Source organism: Heterodontus francisci, unplaced genomic scaffold (genome assembly GCF_036365525.1).
Source record: "Heterodontus francisci isolate sHetFra1 unplaced genomic scaffold, sHetFra1.hap1 HAP1_SCAFFOLD_43, whole genome shotgun sequence".
NCBI classification, from domain to species: domain Eukaryota; kingdom Metazoa; phylum Chordata; class Chondrichthyes; order Heterodontiformes; family Heterodontidae; genus Heterodontus; species Heterodontus francisci.
The window spans coordinates 3,741,195-3,746,759 of NW_027141852.1; the positions used below are offsets into that span (position 1 = coordinate 3,741,195).

At 43.9% G+C, this 5,565-nt stretch overlaps 1 non-coding gene across 1 annotated transcript; it reads right to left on the reverse strand.

Moving 5' to 3' along the window:
• Positions 1-1,214: 1,214 nt before the first annotated feature.
• On the reverse strand, positions 1,215-1,305 carry trnar-ucu (transfer RNA arginine (anticodon UCU)). Its single transcript is given in 2 exon segments — positions 1,215-1,250; positions 1,269-1,305. It is a non-coding gene; the product is annotated as a tRNA-Arg (tRNA).
• Between the last annotated feature and the right edge of the window lie 4,260 nt (positions 1,306-5,565).

Sequence of the window (5,565 nt, forward strand, 5' to 3'; positions counted from 1 at the left end):
TCACCTCTAGCCTTATCTGTCGATTTACTCTTAGATTTGTACATTCTGTCCCTTCCTGTCACAGTCTGTTTATCATTTCCCATATTTATACCTTTCTCTCTTGCCTTGTCTCTCCTCCTTGATTCACCATATCTTCCCAAATTTGATCCCTTGCCCCCACTATTCAGTTTAAAACCGTCTCTACTTCCCTCCTTATGTGGCTCGCTAGAACACCGGCACCAGCATGGTTCAGGTGTAGACAGTCCCAACGGTACAGCCACCTCTTTCCCCAGTACTGGTGCCAATGCCCCACGAACCAGAACCCACTACTACCACACCAGTCTTTCAGCCGCACATTACTTTCTCTAATCTTATTTGTCCTATGCCAATTTGCACATGGCTCAGGTAATAATCCAGAGATGATTAACTTTGAGGTTCTGCTTCTTAATTTGGTGCCTAGTTCCTCATACTGACTTTGCAGAACCTCTATCCTTGTCCTGCCTATGTCTTTGGTACCGACATGGACCACGACGACTGGATCCTCCCCCTCCCATTGTATGTTTCGCTCCAGCCCTGAGCAGATGTCCTGAATCCTGGCACCGGCAGGCAACACAGCCGTCTGGACTCTTGCTTTTGCTGCAGAGAACAGAGTCAATCCACCTTACTATACTGTCCCCTACTATCACTACATTCCTTTTTTCTCCCTCTTTGAGCCGCAAACACTTACTGCAGACGTGTTTGCCCTGGATCACACTGGCATCCAGGAACTCCCACATGCTGCAGCTGTGACACATCACCTGTCCTGTCATCCTTAACGTGTTTCAATTAACTACTTAAATATTTTATTCAATTATTCATTTTATTGCATATTTTATTAAACTTACCACTAGTTTGTTTACTATTTTAAACGTTAGGACTAAAATGGATCTTAATCACTTACCAGATGTGCATCAAGCAGGTCGGTTCTTCCAAACCAATCAACTACCTGGATGTCACAGCTGACCAGATCCTCACCAAACAGCTCCTTCCACTGCACCGAAGAAAGAACCAAATCCTGTATCCTCACCCCAGCGGCTCTCTGTTTCCCTGCTCTCATTCTCCATTGTGACGTCACTCCTCGATTTTTTTTCCCCCTGCTCTGCTCCTCTCTCTCTCGCTCTGTCTCCGAGTCTGTGCTTTTGGCGCATTTCTTCATTTGTTGTTCTGTTGTGCTCCTCTGTTTCTGGTCCAAAATCTGACTCTGGTGGGATTTGAACCCACAACATTTGAATATCGTCTTAATCATTATTTAGAAGTCCAACACGCTATCCATTGCGCCACAGAACCTCACACATTTTTATTGACATCACTAAGGCCTTTGATCTTGTCAGCAGAGACGGCCTCTTCAAACTGCAATGGAACACAGGCTGCCCTCCTGACCTCTTGGGCATCATCTCTTCTTTCCACGAGAACATGCACAGTTCCATCAGTTACAATGGAGCAACATCAGACGCTTTCAAGATCAGCAGTGGGGTAAAGCAGGGCTGCGTGCTGGCGCCAACTCTCTTAGGAACAGAGGAACATAGGAGTAAGCTATTCAGCCCGTCGAGCCTGCTCTGTCATTCAATTCGATTATGGTTGATCACCTACCTCAAAGCCCCTTTCCCATGCTATCCCCATATCCCTTGATGTCATGAGTATCAAGATTTCTATCAATTTCTGTCTTGAACATGCTCAATGATTGAGCTGCCACAGCCCTCTGGGGCACAGTATTCCAATGATTCACCACCGTCTGAGTGAAGAAATTCCACCCATCTCAGTTTTAAATGGCCTACTCCTTATTCTGAGACGATGTCCTTTGGTTTTAGACTCACCAACCAGGGCAAACATCCTGTCTACATCCACACTGTCACGCCCTGTAAGAATGTTGTCAGTTTCAATCAGATCACCTCTCATTCTTCGAAACTTTAAGGAATACAGGCCCAGTTTCCTCATAAGACAATCCCACCATCCCAGGGATTAGTCTGGTGACATAAAAACAAGAAATGCTGGTACCACTCAGCAGGTCTGGCAGCATCTGTGAAAAGAGAAGCAGAGTTAACGTTTCAGGTCAGTGACCCATCTTTGGAACTGACATATATTAGAAAAGTCACAGGTGATAAGCAAGTGGGGTGGGGGTGGGGCAAGAGATAACAAAGGAGAAGGTGTAGATTGGACAAGGCCACATAGCTGACCAAAAGGTCATGCAGCAAAGGTAAACAATATGTTAATGGTGTGTTGAAAGACAAAGCATTCGTACAGATTAGGTGTTAATGGACTGAATATTGAACAGCAGGAAGTACAAACCTGAAAAAAACAGTAGGTAAGCAAACTGAACAAACTGAGATGAAATGAAATAAATGCAAAAAAAAGATTAGTCTGTTGACCCTCTGTTTCACCCCCTCTATGGCAAGTGTATCCTTCATCAGATGAGGAGACTAAACTGTACACAATACTCCAGTGCGGATTCACCAAGGCTCTAGACAATTGCAGCAAGACATCTTTACTCCTGTACTCATGACCCCTCGTGTGGGTACAACATACCATTTGCCTTCCTAATTGATTGCTGCACCTGCACAAGAGCTTTTAGTGTCTCAGGAACAAGGACACCCAGGTCCCTTTGGACATCGACACTTCCCAACCTCTTACCATTTAAGAAATACTCTGTCTTTCTGTTTATTCTAACAAAGTGAATAACTTCACACTAATTCACATTATATTCCATGTTCTTGCCCATTCACTTAGCCTCTCCAGGTCCCCTGGAAGCCTCTCTGCATCCTCCTCACAACTCACACTTCACCGAGCTTTGTGTCATCTGCAAACTTGGAAATATTACATTTAATCCCCACATCCAAATCATTTATATAGGTTGTTAACAGCTGTGGCTCCAACACTGATCCTTGCAGTACCCCAATAGTAACAGCCTGCCATCCCGAGAAGGACCCGTTATTCCTGCTCTCTGTTTTCGGTCTGTTAACCAATTCTCAATCCATATCAGTATATTATCCCCAAGCCTATGTGCTCTAATTTTGTTTACTCACCTCCTGTGTGGGACCTTACCAAAGGAAAATACAAATACCACACATCCACTGGTTCTCCTTTATCTGTTCTATAGGTAACATCCTCAAAAATCTCAACAGGTTTTTCAAACCTGTTTTCCTTTTCATAAATCTATGTTGACTCTGCCCAATCATGTCATCATTTTCGAACTGTCCAGTTATCACATCCTTTATAATTGACATATACTTCTCCATGCTGCTATTGTACACTTTCAATTACTCAGATATAGGTGTTCACCTGCACATCAGAGCTGACGACAAGCTGTTCAACTTGGCAAGACTGTGCGCCAAGACCAAAGTGGGTAAATTCCTAGTCTGTGAGTTGCTATTTGCTGATGATGCTGTGCTGACATCCCATAATGAAGTTCAGTCATAGCAGCTTGTAGATCGGTTCTCCCTGGCCTGCAAAGAGTTTGGACTGACAATCAGCATCAGGAAGATGAAAGTTACGGGCCAGGACGTAGAGACTCCACTTTCCATCAACATCGACAACCTAACTTTGCAGGTTGTCAACAGCTTCACATACCTTCAATCAACAATCACCAGCAATCTGGCCCTTGATGCTGAAATCAGCACCAGGATTACCAATGCTGCAGCTGTCATGTCAAAGTTGAGAAGACAAGTGTGAACCGACAGCAAACTGACCGAAAATACAAAGCTCCACGTGTCCCAGGCTTGTGTTCTCAGCACCCTCCTTTATAGTAGAGAAGCATCAACAACTTTTACAAGCCAAAAAAAGCGGCTGAACAGCTTCCACCTCCACTGCCTCAGATGGATACTGGGCATCTCCTGGCAGGACAGAGTGCCGAATGCGGAAGTACACCAGCGTGCAGGGATCCGCAGCATGTTTGCCCTCTTGAGTCAGCGGTGACTCTGTTGACTGGGCCAAATGGATGACGGTCACATTGCCAAATACATGCTCCATGGTGAGCTTGCTATCAGCATGAGATCAACAGCTCAGGGGAAGAAATCAAGTCATTTGGAGAGGTTTGAGTGAATTCAGGAGAGTGGGCATGGATTTATCAATGGGAGTTCATGCTTGACGAATCTAACTGCATTTGTTGATAAACTATCTGAGAATACCGATGAAGGGAATGCAGTGGATGTTGTTTATATGGATATTACGAAAGCATTTTATGAAGTACCACATAAAAGGGTGGTTAACAAAATTGGGGTTCATGGATTAGGAGGGTCAGTGTCCATTTGGATAGTAAATTGTTTTAAAGACTGAAAACAGCGAGTCATATTAAATGGTTCTTGGTCAGACCGGAGGATAGTCGACAGTGGTGTTCCCCAAGGGTCAGTGCGAGAACCACTGCTTTTTTTGCTGAAGGTAAGTGACTTGGATCTTGGAATACAGAGTAGAATCTCAAAATATGCCGATGACACCAAACTTGGAGGAGTGGCAAACAGTGAGGATGATATGAACTGCCTGCAACAGGACAGTGATAGGCTAGCAGAATGGGCAGACAGGTGGCAGATGGAATTTAATAGTGACAAGTGTGAGGTGATGTATTTTGGCATAAAGAATAGGGAGAGGCAATATATACTTAATGGCACAGTTCTAAAGAGTGTGCTGGAATAGAGGGACTTGGGGTTCATGTGCACCGATCTTTGAAGGTGGCAAGACATATTGCGAGAGTGGTTAGCAAAGCATATGGGATCTTGGGCTTTATAAATAGAGGCATTGAGTACAAAAGCAGGGAAGTTATGCTGAACCATTATAAAACTCTGGTTAGGCCCCAATTGGAGTGTTGCTTCCAGTTCTGCTCAGCAGACTTTAGAAAGAATGTGAGAGTCCTTGAGAGGATGCAGAGGCGATTTACCAGAATGGATCCAGGGATGGGAGATTTTAGTTACAAGGTTAGGTTGGAAAAGCTAGGATTATTCTGCCTATATCAAAGGAGATTGAGTGGAGAATTGATAGAGGTGTATAACACCTCTAGAGAACAGGCCATCCTGGACTGGGTATTGTGTCATGAGAAAGGATTAGTTAACAATCTTGTTGTGTGGGGTCCCTTGGGGAAGTGCGCCCATAATATGATAACATTCTTCATTAAGATGGAGAGTGAGAGAGTTGATTCCGAGACTAGGGTCCTGAATCTAAACAAAGGAAACTATGAAGGTATGAGGCGGGTGTTGGCGATGATAGATTGGGGAACGTTACTTAAAGGGTTGACAGTGGATAGGCAATGGCTAGCATTTAAAGAGCGCATGGATGAATTACAACAATTGTTCATTCCTGTCTGTGCAAAAGTAAAACAGGGAGGGTGGCTCAACTGTGGCTGACAAAAGAAATTAAGGAAAGTATTAGATCCAAGGAGGAGAAATATAAAATGGTCAGAACAAGCAGCAAACCTGAAGATTGTGAGCAGTTTGGAATTTAGCAGAGGAGGACAAAAGGATTGATTAAGAAGGGGGAAATAGAGTATGAGAGTAAGCTAGCAGAGAACATAAAAACTGACTGTAAAAGCTTCTATAGATATGTGTACAGAAAAAGTTTAGTGAA